Raw genomic sequence first — 22582 nt, forward strand, 5'->3', positions numbered from 1 at the left:
ATGGCGCGCAGACCTCCTGTGCAGCCCGCTGCTCCCCTCAGCAGTGTACTTCGGTCCCTCTGCCTGCTCTGCTCCCCGCTCTGGCTCTGGTGAATTCTCTCACCCTCCCTCGCTTCTGACTGTACCCAGTGCATGTATAAACAAAACAAACAAACAAACAAATAAATAAATAACATGCCGCTATTAAAAAAAAAAATTAAAAAAAATGAAAAAAATGAATAGTGCTGCTATAAACATAGGGGTGCAGGTTCTCTTTGGGATTGATGTTTCTGTGTCCTTTGGGTAAATACCTCAGAGGGGAATTGCTGGATCATATGGAAGCTCTATGTTTAGTAGGTCCAGAAATCTCCACACAGCTCTCCATGGTGGCTGGACCAGTTTGCACTCCCACCAACAGTGCAGAAGAGTTCCTTTTTCTCCACACCCTCGCCAACATTTGTTGTTGCTAGTTTTTTTAATATGTGCCATTCTCACTGGTGTAAGATGGTATCTCATGGTAGTTTTGATTTGCATTTCCCTGATTACAAGTGATGTTGAACATTTTTTCATATGCCTGTTGGCCATTTGCATTTCCTCTTCAGAGAAGTTTCTTTTTAGCTCTTCTGCCCATTTTTTCACTGGATTATTTTCTTTGTTGTTGTTGAGTCTCATCAGCTCTTTGTAGATGATCTTTTGTGGTCAGTCCTTTCTCATTAGTGTTGTGTGCAAAAATGTTCTCCCAGTTGGTGGGGTTTCTCTTTGTTTTGGTTATTGTCTCTTTTGCTGTGCAGAGCTCTTTAATTTGATGTAGTCCCAGCTGTTTATTTTTGCCTTCACTATCACTGCTTTGGGTGATGTGTTTGTAAAGATGTCTTTGATGTGCATATCATGTAGTGTTTCGCCTATATTTCCTTCTATGTATTTTATGGTTTCAGGTCTTATGTCTAGTTCTTTAATCCATTTTGTGTTGGTTTGTGTGCATGGTGTTAGGTAGTAGTCAAGCTTCATTCTTTTGCATGTAGTGACCCAGTTTTCCAAGCACCATTTATTGAACAAATTTTCTTTGCTCCAGTGCATATTCTTTGCTCCTTTGTCAAAGATTAGTTGACCATAGATCTGTGGGCTTATTTCTGGATTTTCTATTTGATTCCATTGGTCTGTGTGTCTGTTCTTGTTCCAATACCATGCAGTTTTGATGATTATGGCTTTGTAGTATAGTTTGAAGTCTGGGAGTGTGATGCCTCCATTCCCTTCTTTTTTTTTTCAGGAGAGCTTTGGCTATTCGGGGTTTTTTGTGATTCCATATGAATTTCATCAATAATTGTTCTATTTCTGTGAAGAATGACATTGAAATTTTGATTGGAATAGCATTGAATCTGTATATTGCTTTTGGTAGGATGGCCATTTTAATAATGTTTATTCTTCCAATCCATGAGCAGGGGATGTCTTTCCATTTCTTTGTGTCTTCTTCTATTTCTTTTAACAGTGTTTTATAGTTTTCTTTGTATAGGTCCTTTACCTCTTTTTAGAGTTATTCCCAAGTATTTGATTTTTTTTTGTTTTGATAATAAAAGGGGTGGTTTTTTTGATTTCTTCTTCTTCAGATTTATTGTTTGTGTATAGGAAGGCTACTGATTTTTGCATGTTGATTTTGTATCCTGCCTCTTTACTGAACTGATTGATTAGTTGAATTAGTTTTTCTGTGGAGTTTTTGGGGTTCTCTATGTATATTATCATATCATCTGCAAATAGTGATAGTTTGACTTCTTCTTTTCCTATTTGGTTTCCTTGTATATTTTTCTCTTTTCTTATTGTTCTGGCTAGGACTTCCAGTATTATATTGAAAAGCAGTGGTGAGAGTGGACATCCTTGTCTAGTTCCAGGTCTCAATGGGAATGCTTTCAGCTTTTCGCCATTGAGAATGATACTGGCTGTTGGCTTGTCATATATGGCCTTTATGATGTTGAGGTATGTTCCTTGTATCCCAAGAATTTCAAGGGTTTTTATCATGAATGGGTATTGCTCTTTGTCGAAAGCTTTCTCAACATCTATTGGTAGTAATTTCTATAGTTTTATTAGCTTGTTGAGTTTGCCTTCTTTTCTTTTAGCAAATACAAACATACAATACAGATATTAGTTCAGTGTCACCTGCCTCCTGCTATTCTAACAAAATAGTGTGCTCTCTCTCTCTATAAATATATATATACTCTATATATAGTGTGTATATATATATATATATATATATACACACTATATATATAAAAGAATATATATATATATATATGGGTCTTTCTTTTGTTTTCTCAACAAAATATCCCAAAGATATTTCGTATCAGTAAATTAACACGTTCCACATTCCCTCTTCTATGGCTACATAGTTTTGTATTATGTGTCATGCACATTTTTCATTGTATTTAGTGGGGAGATTATTCCAAATTATCTTGTTCCTTACTGCCAAAGTCAAACATCTTCCTCTTTGGTCTCTAGGTATACAGCTCCAGGCCCATGTTTGGTGATTGGAAGCAACTGTTCCGTGTGGCTTCACTGGGTGGTGCTAGGATCTAATCTTATGGCTAATGCCTGGCCGTCTGGTACTTTCCAATGAAGTATTAAAAAGACCAGAGTTCTCATGTGAGTGTTATCAAAACGCTCCTGTTCTTTAACCCTTTACTGGTGGGAAATGTTTCCAAATTGGACTAGACCACCCCCACATACTTCCTTCTCCTGTTACTTTGTGAGAATTGCAGAAATTCCTATTTGTAAAAGGAATAATCTTAATAAGTAGAAAAAGTACATATTGAAATTTTAAATCTATCCTGTATCTATCTACATATATTGTATTTCTAGTTTGGAAGAACAAATTTATACAGATAACAACTCATATTAATTTATGAATTGGTACAATTCCAATTAAAGTCACCAAGGATTTCTTTTGGAACTTAACCAGATAATTTCAAAGTTAATCTGGAAAGAGTATGATTAACCAAGAACATGAAAAGAAAGGAAATGAAGACTTATCTACCATATATTGAAATGTATAATAAAAATATAATATTTAAGACATTTTAATTCAAGGGTAGAATTAACAGATGAAACCAGGAAATTAATTCAGAAAGAGATTCTAAAAAAATAGATTTTTAACATGTGATGAGGACCATGTCACAAGCCAGTAGAGAACAAATGATTGGTGGGTAAATGTTGTGAAGGTAAATAGGTTTACTACTTGAAATAAGTCTATTGCTTCTCTTCCTATCATATGCTAAAATTTCAAAAGAAAAATTTTTAAAAAACTAGAAAATATGTATAGATAAAAAGATATTAGATTTTTTTATCAATATGATTCAAAATTCTATAGCTTTAAATAGCAAAATAGAAAAATTCATAGATTCAAGCAACAGATATAAATAAGCAAACATTTTTAGAAGTACTTCCCACAAATATGAAGGCAAAAAATAGAGATATATTCAAGGAACTTTTACAAATAATTGAATAAAACTCAATTAAACAATGGGCAGAAATATAGCCAGAAATGTCACAAAATAAAATGGTCACAAAGCATGAAAATATTAAACCTCAATAATTAAAAAGAAATTTGGTTTAAAACACATGCACTTTTCAACCTACTTTTAGCACTTGACATTAACATTGAATGATTCTTTTAATACTTTTGACCTGAATATATGAATGACATGTTATTATTTTTAAAATATACATAAATATGTATTTCAGGCACATCCGTGGGAGCCTATGCATTTGAAAATGATTCTTGTCCAAACAAAGGGAGACCATTTAGAACCTTCCTGTGTAATTATAATCTCACTGCTTGAACCTCAATCACATGAATAAATGCTTCCCTAGATTCCAGCAAGTTATCCTGCCTTTCTCTTCCCTCCAAAATCATTAAAGTGAAGTTTCAAAAGTTGTACTTCCCCGCTGTATCTTCTAATTTAGCCCTCTTTTTGATTTTAGTTAGCAAATGTGTGTCTCAAAGTAGACTGTGAGGTGGGTGATTTTTGAAGGTCTGCAGAAGGTTCTGTGACCTACAGTAGGTCCACCCTTCTGATTCCCCAAATAGAAGCTGCTTGGCCTAGAGATGCTACTAGTGTGGGATGTGGGTTCATGCAGCAGTTTACACAGTGCATGCTGCTTTTTGTTTCTGTTGGTGGAATGCTGGAAAATGGGCCTGGCACAGTGTGTCCTTTACAATTACTTAACGCCATCTCAGGGATAGGAGTACCACAAGCCTAGAAAACGCAGCTTTTAGCTGCTTGGTACTGAAACTTTCAGGCAACATTCCAAAGCCCTCAAAGCTAATGCTGAATTGACAAAATGCCAAAAACCTCTCTGGCATTAAATTCCCACTCTTTCTTCTCCCCTTCAGGTGAACAGCTTGTGAAAATAATGTGATAATGCCATCCTGTGTTCCAAATATCTTGAAGCACCATCTTGTCAAGCCTCTCAATGCCCCTTTGAGACTAATGGGAATTGAGTGACTTGTTCATTTTACAGATGAGAAGCCCCCCAGGAGGTGGGTCAAGTATCTGGGCAATGACCATACACATTTATCACATAGATCTCACATCTGAATCTGGTTCTCAAAAGAATGCCAAGTGTTGTAGGAAAGGACCTGGAAAACTCAACTAGTATCAAAAAGGCCAGAATAAGTCTCACAAAAGATGCTAGATGTGAGGTAGATCACGGCAATAAAATAGGGAAAGTGATTAAAATGCATCCTGGAAGGGACAATGAGACAGTCTAGGAGGACAGCCAATTGGAATCAGTGAAAACTGGCAGGGGTCACAGTAGATCTAATGTGGCATCAGGGGCATCTTACGGCAGCAGGCACAGTGGATTTCTGTTTCTTGGGTTTGGTTTTTTTTTTTTTTTTTTTTTTAGTGCTTTTGAGCTCCTGTCCCCTAACTGCCAAATCGATAGCTATGGAAGTTACAAGGAACAGGAAATAAGTTTCTCCTGAATCCTAGCCCTCCAGCTTTGAACACCTGCTCTAAACAAATCCACGGGACAGCCCTGTTCAGGACTCTTCATCTGCAGGAAGTGTCTCAGAAAAGCAAAGGGCATTTTATTTATTTTTGTTTGTTTTTTTTTTCTTTTCTTTTATATATTTTTACATCATTTTTCATTTTTGCACAATGTATGTATTTTCATCTTCGTTATAGTCCCCTCACAATTCCCACCCCCACTTGTTTTGATCCTACTCCCTTCTCTCCTCCCTGCTCCCCACCCCCGTAGTGTGTCTCTGGTTTATAGTTGCTTGTTGATTTTGATTTTTACTTCATTATAATTTCAGTCTTTTTCCTGGTCCCTTATTTAAGTTTTCTAGATTCCTGCTATGAGTGAGACCATCCAGTATTTTTCTTTTTCTTTCTGGCTTATTTCGCTGAGCATGATCCCTTCCAGCGCCATCCATGTTGCTGCAAACTGCATGAGTTTATCTTTTTTGAATGCTGAGTAATATTCCATGGTGTATATGTACCACATCTTCTTGATCCAGTCATCTATTTTTGGGCATTTGGATTGTTACCATAGCTTACCTATTATAAATAGTGGTGCTATAAACAGAGGGGTGCATGTGCTCTTTTGAATTAATGTTTCTGTGCCCTTTGGGTAAATATCCAGAAGTAGAATTGCTGGATTATATAGAAGCTCCATCTTTAGCAGATTGAGGAATCTCCACACAGCTCTCCATGGTGGCTGGACCAGTTTGCACTCCCACCAGCAGTGCAGGAGAGTTCCTTTTTTCCACATCCTCATTTTTGTTGTTGCTAGTTTTAATATGTGCCCTTCTCACTGGTGTAAGATGGTATCTCATTGTAGCTTTGATTTGCATTTCCCTGATGACAAGTAATGTTGAACAATTTTTCATATGCCTGTTGGCCATTTGCATTTCCTCTTTGGAGAAGTTTCTTTTTAGCTCTTCCACCCATTTTTTGACTGGATTATTTTCTTTGTTGTTGTTGAGTCTCTTCAGCTCTTTGCCGATTTTTGTGATGAATCCTTTATCATTAGTGTTGTGTGCAAAAATTTTCTCCCAATCGGTGGCATGCCTCTTTGTTTTGGTTACTGTCTCTTGTGCTGTACAGAAGCTCTTTAAGTTGATGTAGTGACAACTGTTTATCTTTCCCTTCACTATCACTGCTTTGGGTGATGTGTCTTTAAAGATGTTACTGAGGTATATGTCATGTAGTGTTTCACCTAATCCTAAATGGATTAGTTCTTTAATTCATTTTGAGTTGGTTTTTGTGCATGATGTGAGGTAGTAGTCAAGCTTCATTCTTTTGCATGTAGCGACCCAGTTTTCCCAGCACCATTTATTGAACAAACTTTCTTATCAAAGGACATTTTAGAACTCCTTCTGACCACTACATCCAATGTCCAGTGAGGCCAGCACCCTCTGAAAATGTCATCCTTAAGCTGTGCTTTTGCAAGAAGTTCTGGGTAACCAATTTCCCTCTGTGTCTCCTTATTGTCAGACTGATTCTTCAATCTTGTCAGTTCAGTGAGATAGCTGATATCTTTTCCAATAAATTAGTTTTTAATTGATACTAACTAGATAGGATTCTACAGTTTGCAACTTGAAAGGCTGAAATGGCAGTGGCCATGGCTGGGAGGCATTAACATCAAGCAGACCTAGTGGCAGATGTCAAGTTTGTAATAGCAGGAACCACAGATTTGGAGGAAGATTCCTCCTGGGTGGAATAGGAACCCAGATATGACAGAAAGCGCTAAGTCACTTGAAATCCATTTTCTTGCTTTATTTCATGTACCCTGAGGGACTGTATTTTCCATCTCCCTGTAGTTAGGTATTACTTGTGATGGAGTTCAGTAAAATGAAGGCAAATAAGTGATGTGTCCCTTTCAGGCCTGGCCCATCAACATCTTCTATGTGAGCTGCTCCATTTCCTTTACCCCTTCTGTTTTGCTGGTATGTGGGAACCCATAGGGTGGAAGTCACGTGTTGAAACTGGCTGAGCCCCCATGACTCTGGGTTCTCTGAGTGACTGTATGAAAGAGGGTCACCCCACTGACCTGCTCACTGGCCCAGTTCTAACACATAATCAAAAAGTAAACTTCTGCTGTGTTTGAACTGTTATCCTTTGGGGGATCTACTTGTTACAGCCTACCCTAAATGCACCATGTATGGTCAAGATCAGTTAATAAAGGAGAGATTCAAATCTAGAGCAGGGCCAAGAGCAAGGCTGACTTGGTGTTGAGCCCTTGTATTGATCATCAACAGCTTGGGAATTTCTTCCATTTAAGAAGAGGACAGACAACTGAGATAGATTATGCTGCATACAAGTTGAAAGAATGTAGGCAAAAGAGTTCACTAACTATTTGACAATCCTAAATAGATTTGTGGACCTTATCACAGATCAATAAATTCTAAACTTTTGTTTCTTTTAAATGCATTGCAGTATCTCCATGCTAGAGATAATGTAGAGATCACTTGTTACTCTGATTCTTCTCTTTCCCCTTTTACCTAGTTTTCCCTTCTCAAACAGACTCTAGTGAAGCACCTTACTCTTCTTCCCAGATATTTCTTGATTTTATTTATTTTAACTCATTTCTCATCTCCTCCCTTCTTAATCCTTATCATGTGAATGGTTTCTCAAGGAATTCAGGCAGATTTGGTTAATAAAACAGTTCTTAACATCCCACAGTCCTTCAGTATGAACTTAATAAATAAATGTTTGTTGAATGAAAAAATATTCTTATTTTCTCTTTTAATGATACATTGCCCTGATGTTCTATCTCCACGTTCAAGTTGAAAGACAATCCCACAGCTATAGCATCTCTGATGTGGGTTGTCTAATCTGCACCTGCATACTTCTGGTGGTGAGAAATTCACCTTTAGTAGAAAGCCCATACCATGAAAGCACAGCTCCAAAGTGTAAAAAATGGCACTAACTTCCAAGTAAAAAATTTCTCCATCAAACTCCACTCATGGGCCTCCTGGTGGCACAGTGGTTGAGCACTGGGTTGCAAAGCTGCCCGCAGCCTCTGGCAGCACGGGTTCGATCCCCGGCCACCAGGCAAGGGTCCCACATGGCGCGCAGACCTCCCCTGCCGCCCGCTGCTCCCCTTAGCAGTGTACTTGGTCAGTCTGCCTGTTCTGTTCTCCGCTCTGGCTCTGGTGAATTCTCTCACCCTCCCGCACTTCTGATTGTACCCAGTGCTTGTATAAATAAACAAATAAATCTTTAAAAAAAAAACAACAACAACAACTCCACTCATTACTCAGCACTGGGGCTCCTTCATGATCATATATCCTGAGAGAAATTCCCTTCCCTTCATAGCAGTTAGGAAACCTGATAACTAGCTCCACCTTTGTAGCTGACCAACCTCCTGACTTTAGGCAAGTTGTTTTTCCTCGCTCAACTGAAATTTCCTCAACTTCAAAATGAGAGACAAGAAAAAGATTATCTTAAGATGATTAAAAAAGTGACATATGTTCACTACAACACTGTTTTCAATAGCCAAGTTATGGAAACTACCTACATGCTCCAAAACTGATGAGTAGATCAGGAATATGTGGTCTTATACAAAATGGAATACTGTTTAGCTGTTAAACAAGGTAGACCATTTGTAACAACATGGATGGAGCTGGAAGAGATTATGTTAAGAGAAATAAACCAGCAGGAGAAAGACAAATGTTGGATGGAATCATGTATATGTGAACTATAGAGAACAAAACAAAGTGGTCAGGTAAAGCCAAATTAATAACAAACTCTGGAAATCCAATGGTAGAACTGAGGCCACCAGAGGAGGGCTGTGGGAGGGTGAGAGCAAAGTGGGGAGAAAGTACAATGACTACGGTGGAAGACAGCGACAGTGGGTGCTTTGGTGGTGGGTGCAGTGTGGGAAAAACACCTGAAAGGGGAGGTCCTTTACCTCTAAAACACAAACATTGAAAAGCAATGTTACATCCATATAAAAAAAGGTGATGTAACAGGAACCTATTACATAAGCACTGAAGACTGACCTCCAGCCTAGCTCTGATCCATTACTTAACACTATTCTGGTAAGGCTATTTAACCAATCAAAAACGTACCCATTATATTATTATATCATCTATAGTTCTTTATGTTCTCTGCTGAGATAGCAGGAAAAAATGTTCAGTATAATATTGAAGTCCAGATACATTGCTGTATTTATACTCCTAGTAACCTCCAAATTAAATATGGGTGAATTTGTATGTCTTGCTCTAGGCATTGAAACTTGACATTCTTTTCAAAATGCCACAAGTCATTAGGCAGAAACCTCTCTTTGATCAGTTCTTAAAATATACAGACATTTAATAGTCATGAGACATCAACAGAATACTCCCTATACCAGCACCATGATCTGCCCAGTACAGTCCATCATTTCCCATGCACCCAAAACAAAAGCCCAGACAGATGCTTCCTTCCTATCATTGTGGTGCATGGGGTCGGAGGTCAAGCACTGAAAGCACAAGCTGGTGGGGCCACTGCAGAATGCTGAATGCAGCATGGGCTTCCATCAAGCTCATGAAGCCAGGCACCAGCATCAACTGCAGAAGTACATATAGATGGTGACAGAGATTTGATTAAGAAGATATTACTCAACAATGGAAATGGCTTGAACTCATACCACAGACTAGATGCCAGTTTGCTCTTGTGTTTTACATGCTTTCACTTGAGTTTACTTATGGGAAGGAATCAGAGTTATTTAGAGGAACAAGGATTTGAAAGACTAGTTAAAATGAAAAATGCATGGTATCTTAACTCCTTTCTCTTTAGAGGTGTACTTCTGGATTTTCAGCTATATGGATATCTTCCTTGGAAGGTCTGTAAACTCTTTCAGTTCTCTGAAACAGATCAGGTTACGTCACCTAGTTGTTATTAATTTTTCTAGTTATTAGCAATGTAAATCTCAAATCAGTGAATTCATATCTACACAGGGTCAACATCTACTATAAAGCAGGAATGAATCTTGTGAGTACAATTTGGAGAGGGAAGGAAGAACTTACAGTAAAATAAGATAACTGAGAACAAAAAAATCACTCTATGCAGATGCGTCAACCTAGAGCAACTTTCTGGGAAACTGAAGAACTTCCCACCTAATATTATCTGAATCCTATCTATGATGTTGGAAACAAGCTTGGAACTCACTTGGACACAATTATCCCACAACGTTCCATTACTCTCTACGAAGTTACCCTTTGGGAACTTTCTACGACACATCCCACATTCAGACTCTCCCCTATTGAATTTGCACTGCTGGGACCGTGGCTAGAAGAGCTGCTTCTGGTAGGAAGCTATGATGGAGACTGATGCGAAAATGAGTCTGTGAATACCCTGATATAAGATCTAACTTTTAAAGGAATGCATCTCTCAGTGCCAAAAAAAAGGTTGCAATCAGCAGTAAGAACCACACCTGTCAATCATCTCCCTCTATATTCAGCTAGCCTGCAAGGGCATCCTAATTAGGCTAGCTTTCATTAAGTAAATATGCCTCTCAATTCTTTGTAGCCAAAGGTTACAAAGCCTTTGCAAGAGTGGGTGGACCACAGAAAAGATGCTTGAGCATATTTTTACATTGGCAAAAAAAGCAAAAATGTCACTCAACTAAATTTAAGATTGTTCACACACATCTGCTACCACAGAATGTTATAAAAAAAAAGGAAGAAAGAGAAATATGAATAGCTCACAGTCTAAATAGCTTTGGATATTTTTCTATTGTTCAGGTGACTTTTGCTGTTTCAACAATGATTGAAAGGCTATCAAAGCAGAAGCCAAAATATGTTTGGGGTTTGTCATATAGCAACAATTTTTGGTTAAATAATTACATAGACAACCACATTTCAACTACAAAATGTACATGCTAGATAACTATTGTAATAAATACATCACTGAAATGTGTGCAGAAAGCAACAAATATAAAATGTTATACTACTGACAATATCATAAATGACTCACATCCTTGAGAGATATAGAGAGAGACAAAGAAGGCTAGTGAATAAGTTTTGAATCAAGTGCTTTCCCTCCATTTCAGAATATAAAACAGATGCATCTTATGACATGAGCCTCAAATCCTGTGAATTAGAATGTTACAATCTAGTCAACCAGAATGATTTTCCCTAGTCCACCACCAGCAGGAAATGAATGCAGTTTATCATAAAGGGACAATCAAAGTTTTAAAATAAAGGAGTGTACTCAACAGCGTGTTTAAAGGCACTATGTGTTCATCTGTAAAAATCAAGCAGAATTATAAAATCTAGGGGAGTGACACTAAAAGAACTAGAATAAAAAAACCTACTGTCTACTCTTTTCAATAAATGAGTTCTTTTAAATATTGATGCCACTTAAAGAAATCATCAGTGAATCTATCAAGCAGCATTGGCAAAAATGTATAACAAGATCTCCTTCATATAAAATTATCACATCCTCCAAAATTTCATACTCTATACTTTGTCAAAACTTAAGGGCCAATTATGCAAAAATCAAATGCCAAATTACTGAAGACTTCCGACAGCATAGCCAATTCATTCAGAAATCAACTACAAGAGAAAGAATTCATCATATTTTAATTAGGGAGTAGCTAAGTAGTAACACTACTGTTTTCTACATATGAGGGAACTATTAAGAGAAATAAATTTCATACTAAAAACTAGTTTTATTAGACTGTAAAATGAATGATATGGCATAAATAAATATTCCAAACTACATTTAATTGACCTGAGAAAAGACAATTATTTGTTAAATTACTTTTTTATGATACTATATTCTGAGATAAATTTGAATAGTCAATCAAAACACCTATTGGGGTCATTCTTGGTAGTAATTGAAAGTATCATTTCTTCTTTGTGTCATATCATAATATTATAGAACTACAACTTTAACAGTTTTGATGAGGGTGTTAAAAGGTGCTTTTCAATAAAACAACTTTTAAATTTCTGGCTTGAACAGTTAGACTATTTTAAAACTGATTAAATGTTTCCAGTGATGCCAAAAAGGTGTCTCTTTAGTGACCCTTATCTAATTATACTATAGAAGGATTTGTTCTTTCCATTTACATAGGTTTTTACTACATACCTTTCACATTAATGAATGTCAAATTATAAGCCCCCTATATTCTCCATGTGCCCCAAATTAAGAATACGTAAATGTATGCTCTTTTTATAAATGAAATTATGATCTGCAATTAGAAAGTTTAAAACAATTCTCCCAAACAAATATATATCAGAAACTACTTTCCCAAGAGACCCTTTATAAAGGGCAACACCCTACACATTGGAAGCTACTTAAATATTTATAAAAGTGCAATTTCCAAAGCAACTGTTTTGTCCAACTGTAGTACAATTTATAGTGAGTGAAAACAAAAACTCAAATTCTCAAAATTCAAACCACTAACATTTGCATAACAACTGATGCAGTAAGAAAGTATTTTTTCAAATTAACATATTAACACTTTCTAATATCAATTTAAAATGGTTAATATGAATTTGAAATGAAGGTAACCACTTTTCACAGCTTAAATTTAATGTGACTTGATTAGACATTGGAGTTTTCTCTCACCATATATAAAAATATGATACATCTAACACAGATGACAGGCATTTGAAAAACTTACACTGTCAGACTGCTTGCCCTGGTCCCATGTAGGTGCATGCTGTTGCCCGGGCCTCTCCATGGTGCTGAAAAGTTACTCTTGCCCATTTGAAAGGAAAGAGTTATTTATTCGAATCAGCCTCGAATGAAATCCATAAAGCATTGCCTATGTTAGCAAGCAAAGTTATATGCTGGATTTCTGTAAGATATGTTTTGCCCTTCAGTTACCAACCACAATGCTTGGGCAGCTCAAAGACGACTTTGGAGCAAAAATCTTCAAGTATTGACAAAAATAAAAGGAGAGTTCTTTGGGAGATGAAGTTTGCTGATTCTCATCAGTGTTCTTCAAATCAAAAGGGAAAAAATCACAAACAGAATATAAGGCTGTGCAGAGATTCCAGCAAAGTTCTTGATCTTAAGGCAGAAAATGATCTCCCATTAGTCCAAAGCAGTGAATTCACTTATCCTATCACTGCATCTACTTCTTGATAAAGAATAGAATGAAATAAAGCACAGAATTCTACAAGACACTGCACATACCATGTGAACAGGTCTGCCTCCCTTCAGCCCCAGCCTTTGTGTGCTGAAGATTATCACAGCAGAATCAGACTCTTGTGGCTTTCAGATTATCTCTTTCCGAGGCTGAAACGTATAAAGAGCCACATGACATCCAATGATGTCATCGCTAAAGCAGGTCACAGTTACTGCTATGTGTAGATAAAGTCCTTCCAGTGAAGTGTTTATTTACAACTGTGATTTTCTTGAAAATCTACTTGCATTAAACAGCATGGTCTTCTATCAATATACTTAACCCTATCAATACAGCACCATGAGAAGAAAATCAATTTGCTGCTCAGAAATGAGCAGGGTCTCTTTAAGTTAGGATCAGCTTTGGGTTGCTTTAGGAAATAACGACTATGATGAGCTCATGGTAAATGCAGAGTTGGTGTGGCAATAAGAGGAGCTATCAAGACATATCATCTACTTCTAAAACATCTTTCAGGGCCTCACTCTTGGCCTAGGGGTTAAGTCTCAGCGCTAGCACCCCTACAGCCTGAGATCGATTCCCGGCCAGGTAGCTAACCCACATATGGCATAGCAGACCTCTCCTGTCTCACCCGCTGCTCCCCTTAGCAGTGTATTTCAGTCAATCTGCCTGTTCTGCTCCCCATTATCTAAGGTGAATCCTCTTAGCCCCTTGTACCTCTGGCCTACACCCCAGTTCTTCAATGCATAAATAAATCTTTAAAAATAAATAAAACATCTGTCAGAAATCTTAATAAAAATCCATTAAAAAAATAATCCATAAAAATTGGAAAATAAAAATTAAGGCAGATATATTCAATACCTAACAATACTTTATTTAATGGAAAATCATTTTATAGACAAAAAAAGATCCCCAACATTAACTCTGAAAGGATTTGAGTATGTTTTCAAATGTTGGTAGGAAATTTTCTTTAACCCTTTATTTTCATGTTTTTCAGGTCTGAAAAAAACCACAATAAAAAATTTTGCTACATTATAACTGACATGTACATGTAACTGATCATAATATACACTGATATTAAAGAACGTGCAATAATTAGAAATGCCCCATTCCCTTTCTGTGTAATGTGTATTTTTCTCATCTATGTAGTCAGACAGCATAATTTAGGATTTTCAGTCATAGTTGGCATTCCTGTCAGCTAACTGCTAAAACAACCAATCCCCTTCCACGTCAAATAGATGATTCTCATAGTCACAGTGAAAACTAACTTGAGGCTTATCTAATCATTGTTTATTGACTGTATCTCCTTTTAATAAGCCATAATGATCAAATAATAGAAACCTTCTCTGAAAGAATAGTATTCTATCATTTTTGAGAAGGAACCGTGAATCTGAGGAAGAGAAAACAGAATTTTCTACATGACCAGTGTCACAGAGAAAGCGCTACTCAAACAATAGTGATTGTTTAGCTATCAGACTAGGAAAAATTTGGTTCAGCACCTGTTAAATGTATATTTATACAAATGTTAAAATATAAAAATAAAAATTGGAAATATATTATTATCCAATCTTTGTGGCAATATGTTTACTAAATATTTTTTTGCAAATTTCATAACTATGTTTTGTGTACTTTATGATGAAGAGTCCCTGGGAATTTAAAAAAAATCATAGAATCCTAGGCCTGTTCTCAGATATTGTCATACATAAGATCTTCTGTGGTTCTGAAAGATCCCAAAGTAATTCTTACTTGGACCACACTATAGTAATTAGTATAATATATGCAATCACATAAAATTCAAAGTGAGTAAAACATATTTATGATATTTATCATGATAAACAACCAAACTGTTAAATTGTTACTACATGAAATGCCCCATGTTGGTGGCTTTCTTCTTCCCCTCTTCCCCGGGGAAGCATCTTCCTAATTAAGCCCTGTCTTTGATCTCCATCCTTTTATCCTCTCCATGTAGGTGGAAGGCAAAGGAACAGGGCAACCCAGGCTCTTTGTCCCTCCAAGTTTCCATAGGACCCACTCCCAGCACAATATCATCGTGTCTTGTGTTATAGGTGAGGGTGGCAACTTTTGCCACTTTCTATGGTTGGTATTTTTTCCTAAATCCAAATTTAGTAGTAGGAAGCCCAATGGAGTCACAATTCAGAGTTATATCCTCAGATCCAGCTCGGTAGGAAATGAAGCTGAGATTTTGCCATTCTTCTGCTTAAACTTCTTGTCTCTCAAATTAAGTTTCTAAATCAAGAAGGTAATGGAGTTACTTACTGATTTCCTAAAACCCCATCTTCCACTGACTATATTTGATCTTTTCATTTAAACCCTACTGGCCAGTAAATGTAACAGTTTTTATATGAGAATTCACTTAATAGGCTCTACAAGAGGCCTATAAAAGCAGTGTGATGTATAAGTTTCATTGGAAGTTTTCAAAATGTATTGTTCAACTCAAATTTAGTATTGGATACTTACAGAAAAATCCCAGCTCTTAAAATTTTTCTTCTACAACTATGAGCTCGGGAATAATATTTCCCAATGTGTTCCATGGACCAATAATTCTATAAAATGTGACTTATTGGGTTTCATGGTCAAAGAAACTTGGAAAATATAAAAACACTAGTCCTTCCTACAGATTTAAAATATGGATTAACTCAGATGGCTCCAAGAAGTTCTGAAGTAAATAAATTGGTGTATTTTACCCTTTCTCTGGTTAGCATCCATTAATACCTTGTAAGGCTACTATTTCAGGTACCACATACTAGGAAATTCTAATCTTAAAGGTGTGTTAACTGTAAGACTTTTGTTAACATTAACACTGAAACTTTCTACACAATTTATCAATGATTGTTATTGAGTGGCACCTATAAGTTACCGTACATCTTTTGCAATAACTGCCTGTCATGACTGGGTAATTATGCCCACAAGAACAGAGGTATATATTTTGTTGATCAGTAAGTATATCTCCAGCAGACATTAGGCACTAAGATATTTGTAAACTGAGTGGATGAATGATATAGACCTAATTCAGGGATACAAATAACTCCCCTCTCCCAAAAACATCTCCCACTCCCAAAAAAATAAAAATCCAGAAGAGCTTTCCAGGAAAAAAAAGATGGATGAGGTACAATAGTAGACCTCACTCAGTTTCATCACATTCACTTCTCCTCGGGTCCTACACCATCTTTCATACTTATCCAACCAGTGAAAAGCTGGTTTGTAACAGTGAAACTGGATTTTGTAGCAGAATGTGTACTCTGGCTCTAAATGAGGATTGCAACCAACTTTGTCTCACCTTAGCTGTAAAATAAAGTCAAGATCTATGTAAAGATAAATGCCAAGACTGAACATTTCAGGTTAGCTGCAAAAGAATACAAGCCCTTTCTCAACTATTATCATAAGTGAGGGGCTTAGGTTTTTGCATCTACAATCATAGGTCAACAGCTTTGAAACTGCTAAGGATTCAGTATATAAATTATATACTATATTTTTTCATATCATTCTGAACTCAGAAAATGCTTAATGTTAGAAGTTCTTAAAAAAAATCTTTGTCCAAACAGAAACAGCATATGCATTTTTAAACCTATCTAGAAAAAGTCTCAAATCATTCATTTAAAAGGATAATTTGAATAAGTGAATCTATATTATCAACCACTATTCATAAACATAAAAGGGAGAGTGTGTTTGTGGTATAAAGATAACATTTTTATATAAAAACACACTTATTTAAATGGACATACATGGTGGTATGTTATATAATTTCAAAACTTTGGAAAAGAAAATACTTGTTTTAGTATTAAGACTCCAGCTTGATAAAAGAAATGTATCAGTTTCCATATAAATAAAATCTCATTACTATATTCTCTGAATCAAAACTGGGGACAAACAGACTCATAGAATTGGTGCTACATGGGGGCCTGAGGGCTAGACAGAAGATTGAGTTTGGGTGCTGAAACATAAAACCCATGGTACTGGAATTTATAACAGCAGTTGGCATAATGCTGTAACTTTTCTCTGATCTGGAAAATCTAGGTTATCAAATTATTAAGTAGAACAGAGCTAACATTCTCTATTATTTCACAGCTTTCAAGATTGTACTGGAAGACCTCAGTAAATCCTCTTTCAGAGCTTGAGTTTCCCTGACAAAAAAAAAAAAAAGAAAAAACCAAAAAAAAAAAACCAAGTGTGACTTTGAAACAAAACTTTCTTACTTTAGTCACCAGATTCTCCCTGATGTATTTAAAGTCTGGAGATTATAAACCTTGAAAAAGGCAATCAAGTTTGAGGCTAAGGAAGCAGCTGAGTCAGTGCACATGCCGTGTGTGACTGGCAGGAGCATCACTGGCATTTGGTCTTGTTCTGGGGAAGGTGTGGTAAGTCACCTGGTCACTCACTGTTGACCACCCAGCTGCTCTTCCTAAAAGCCAGGACCAAGCAAGCAGCCACACACCAAGACCTGGAGGGGCTTCCCTCCGGGACCACAGCGGTAACAGGGCCTTTAGGTGGCGCAATCTCTTGAATGGGGTCAGTACTGTCATTCACCCTCATGAATTGCAGTGCAGCACAACCTCAGGGCTGGGGTGCGCTGATGCAGGACCATGCTATCTGCTCTGACCCCCCTGAGAGGGGAGGCCACTAGTCCCTTCCTCCCCAATGTGCTCCCCAAGTCTATTTCTTTTTCCTCAGGTCTGGAAAGGAGGAAAATGATCCAGACTTGTTTTTCTCTCTCTAAACAGTCCTATGCATTTAGAGGCAAAATGACTTACACCTGGATTTATCCTTCAAATTAGTCTTCAATCAGAGCAATACTAAAATAAATGCTTCCTTTTTCACTTTAGTAATGTACAGCTCTAATTTTAGAATACACGCCTACATGGATATACAGCCATACATCTAGTTAGATGATATATACATACATAGAGTGACAGGACATACATGACACAATTGATTCTAATGTGTTCATTCAGCAGATGAAAAGCAGACCTTGGGCTCCTAAGGAATCAAGGTAAAAGTTCCATCCCTCCTCTTCACAACTTATTCCCACAAGTGTTTTGGGTACATGAGTGTTTTTCATATTAGATTCTGAGTTGATTGACATTTATCCCAAGTCTTTAGGGCCCAGCCTCTGGGCAGTGTTTTACATGCTATATCACTGAATCTTCACAGCTATCCAAGTCTATCTCTGAGGAGGGTGCCATTTCCAGTCTGCAGGTGAAAAGATATGTTCTAGACTTACAGAAATGGTGGCAGAACTGCTAATGTAAGCAGACCTTCTGACCAAATCTGGCCTCATCCCATGAGCCACACTGCCACGAGAGGAGAGGCCACAGTGACAGGGAACCCTGAGGAAAACAGGCTTGGTAGAAGGGCGGTGCAGGTCAGGGAAACAGTCTGAGTCAGAAGGAGTAATAGTGTCTCCCAATATCAATGTCGCTAATGATTTGTGAAAAGCATACCAATCCAGTCATTTAGAAGATACCATTCTACAGTTTCTTTGTGTGATATCTTATTAGACAAATTATAGATTTCTCAGATCTGGGAACGAAAGGAGTATTAAATCATATGAAACTGATTAATAAAAATACACAAAATACTTTCACTGTAGTCCTTCGTGTGATAACTATTATTTTTATGGTAAAAAGTAGGTTAAGCTTTTTTCTCACATTGATATCCACAAGCTCCACTTCCCAGTCACAATTTCTATTCAAATTGTTAATTCCAAACAAAAATTTTCTGTTACCACATAGTTTATTGCAGTATAAAGGCACTTGATACACAAATTGCTAATAACATTATCCTCCATCCTGTAGCTCTTTAATTTGGCATCAAGCAGCTAAAGTTGAGGTCTTAATCAAAGAGCATTGAATGAGGCAATTTATAAAATCAAATGAGAATTTTTTTCAATTATTTCATTCACTGTTTATACCTTCTAAATGATAAAATAGCCCAGAAATACATTAACTGGTTGTCTCATCGGCTGCTTGACCATGTCTAATGCAGATTCTTTAAGTGTACGATATCACAGAATAGTGAAGCATGCAGTCTCCAGCCCAACTGCAACCAGGCAACATAGTTATTTCTTCTTCATCATATGTAAATTAGAAATAATAGTATCTCCTCCATGGACGTGCTGAGATGATCCATGGAAAGCATGTCTGGTTGAGTCTGGTACATAATAAACCTCAACTCTTTTTAAATGATGGCTTTGAAAGCTCATACTGAAATCACTATACTGAGCCAAAACAATCAGAGTAGAAGCATGTAAAATCTTCATTGTCAGCTCAGCACAGCGCCACACCCAAACCAGGGGCCTGGCTTCCCAGGAAGCACATGCCCCGGCAAACAGCTAGGATCAGCAGTCGGCTGCAGTTAGTGTAGGCAGTGGGGGACATGGAGCAGCTCGAGGCCCAGACATTACCCAGGGTCAGAGAGCCCTCCTGCTGAGATTGTATTAGTAATAAGGGAAGGCACGCGCTGGGGACAAAACAGGTTAATTGAAGATTCAAGAAGACATTATTTTCTGGCAGTGAGAGTAGTACGTGAAGCCCAGAGAAAGAGGGTTGAAGCGCAACACACTGGCAGGAATCTAGCAGGAGTCAAGGCTCAAAACATCCTCCATGGCCTCTGCTCCTCTGCTGACAGCATCCTCATCCTCATCCTCCTCTGCTGACAGCATTTGACTTGCAGAAAAGCCTGTAGACCTTCATATTCAAAATGGACTGTTTGTGGGTATTTATTATGGTAAGTTTAGCCAAAGCAGATTGGGGGTCACCCTTATTTCCACCATAAACTAAAGGTCTACTTATCAGCTGGTGTAAGACCACATCTCCTATCTGGGACTCTCTGAGAGTGTGAATCCCTTAGGTCTGGCAGACAGGTCAGGATGCAGAAGAGTCACTTTCCTCTCATGGATTCGTGATCACTGACAGATTAAGACTGAGTTTTCTGAAGGAGACCCTAACAGAGCAATGCTCACGCCAGAGAGTGCAACCTTGGCTCATCATGCCAGCTCCGAACACTACTTAAAGTTTTTTAAATTACAATTTGAATATTCTATCTGCCTGACAAACAAGAGACTTGGAAGGTCTACATCTTATATTTTCATATTTTATTTTGTACCTTCAGTATCACAGCACTGCCATCAACAATACCAAAGTCGTTACTATAATCAATAACTTTTTTATAATTTTGGGCAGAGTCTACTTGCTTTCTGAAGATAATTCCAATAATGATTTTTGAAAACTGGCTTTGATTCTCACTGTGTAAACATAGTCAGGGATACCACACTTCTCCACACAGAGACAGTCTTGTCCTGGGAGCACAGAAACAACTTCTGATAATGTAAAGTTTCACTGGGTCTCAGCAACATAATATACTATTTGTGGGTGCTGATGACACAAAGTATCTTGGGAGACTGTTGCCAGAATGTGTGTCTGGGGGCTTAACTGAAACAATGCATCCTGGGGTGTGGCAGGATGTCACTCCCAATTCCTTTTGACACAATGAAACCAAAGTGCGAGGGATATTTGAGGAAGGAAATCTCCTCTACTAAGAAATACTGGGGACCTGGAGGTTAGGCTAAATTAGGCAAGACAGAACTGATAACTAAGCTGCATAGATATAAGTAAATATGAAGATGGATGCCCAAGAAGAACAGGTATTTATGCACAAAATACTTGAGATACTAGCATCGAGGTGACATAATGAACAAATATAAAGCAAAGATATATTCTTCCAAAATTTGCAATAAAATCCAAAGGTTGACCATCCTAAAGTCAATACTAAACCATTAGATTCTGAGAGATTCAGAGACAGGTGATATTGTCCAAAATTGGACAGTAAATCCAAACCTTTGCTGCCTGGACAGAGTGATACTTGATAGAAGGAGTGATATTTGAAATTTAGCTTCCATGGTACAAATCCAATCTTTAGTGTCATTTAATCTGCACCTTCTGCTGGCATTCACAGCCAACACATCCTAAACTCAATTTTCACATTAATTTTCACTCACAAATCCTGAGTCAAACACAAAAACTCACAAAATTCAGACATGGTTCATGAGCGCCCTCTAGTGACAGTAAGCCAAGTAAGATCATTCTTTACTATCCATTTGCTCTTGGCAAAATTGTCTTTATTTTTTTATTTTATTTTATTTTTTGCTTTATAAATACTTTATTATGGAAATAATATCCAAGATACATCACTACATTGATCTAAGATATTCTTCTATCTCTAAATACTTTTATCAGTACCACTAAATATTCTGTTAAACCTAATATATACAAAATACTTGCAGAGTAAGGAAACAAGTTTCAGAAATAAGAATGTTCAAATCTGCTGAGCGACCAATAGAATCTGCAAGCAAGTTACCTTCAGATTGTCAAAATTTAAAAATACTAAAATTTCATTGATTCATAACATTGTTTAGTTTTCTGAAGTGTACAAAACACAGATTCACTAAGTATTCTTTTTCTGCTATTAGCTAAAAACAGATCTTGTGACACTTTTATTTGTTGAGCTATAAACACAATTTGCGTTCTCTAAGTCCATAACTAGGTGCACTTGTTTATTAAGGAATATGCAACACAATCAACTTAAAACACTTCAAAGCAACACTTGCGTCATCCAAAGGTGGATGCATTATTTCGGCAACTGAAAATCCTTTCACAACTGAGGAAACAGCATTACAAAGTAGTCAAGGAAGATATTTTTGAAAATGATACACATAGTGGCTTCATTCTCTCCCTCACTTAGTATCCCAAGGGCTATGGTAAACGACAATAATGGTTAAATGATGGTCATAAAACCCTGCATTTCAATAGCCTGATTGCTTATTTCCCACCATGGTTGGCGTGTCTGTTTTTAAATAAAGACTTTCAACAGATTAATACCATCACCCTGAACCTGGTGTTCTTAGGCTCATGGCCCCAAGAATAATGGGGTCTGCAAGCATGGTCTACCTGCATTTTAAATTTTCTTACTGGTTGCCAGTAAGAAATGGATTTCTCGCATCTCCTGAAGAAAGAAAATCACATTTGGAAATGTGTATCCTGTCTATTCCACATAGCAACAACTTTCAGGAGCCCAGTGGGCTGCCCTGCATGTGGGGCAGCCTTCTATGGCCATTCTGGGCCATGGGTCCACATAATAATGGGGCCACTCGCCCAGTCCCTGGCAGAGGCATTTGAGTTGCACCACCTGAATTGACCCCTTTCAAGTCTTCCTGTAAAAGTCCTCTTTATTTATAATCCTTATGACCAAGCTAATTTTCTATTATGTTAGTATCAAAAAACACCACCAGTGGCACTGCCTAAAAGGAACAGGCTGATATAAAGGAGAAATTTCTCCACAATAAGAGAACACAAATTAGTTTAGATTGGTTTCAAGCCATCAATTCCCTCACACAAGATAAAGTTCATGTGGTGTTTATGAACTGTGCTTGGTTTTCAAATGACAGGACCCTCTCCCCACTGCTCACTGAGAGCAAACAAGCAGCACAGATTTTCTTTACAAGCCACCTGCT

General features: G+C 37.3%; 1 protein-coding gene across 2 annotated transcripts in view; it reads right to left on the reverse strand.

Moving 5' to 3' along the window:
- The window catches only part of LOC119257877 (IQCJ-SCHIP1 readthrough transcript protein), a 657554-nt gene that overhangs the window by 444346 nt on the left and 190626 nt on the right, over positions 1 to 22582 (reverse strand). The gene's annotated exons all lie outside the window — the stretch shown is intronic.

Source organism: Talpa occidentalis, unplaced genomic scaffold, assembly GCF_014898055.3.
Source record: "Talpa occidentalis isolate TD23 unplaced genomic scaffold, MPIMG_talOcc4v2.1 talOcc4.4, whole genome shotgun sequence".
In the NCBI taxonomy this organism is placed as follows: domain Eukaryota; kingdom Metazoa; phylum Chordata; class Mammalia; order Eulipotyphla; family Talpidae; genus Talpa; species Talpa occidentalis.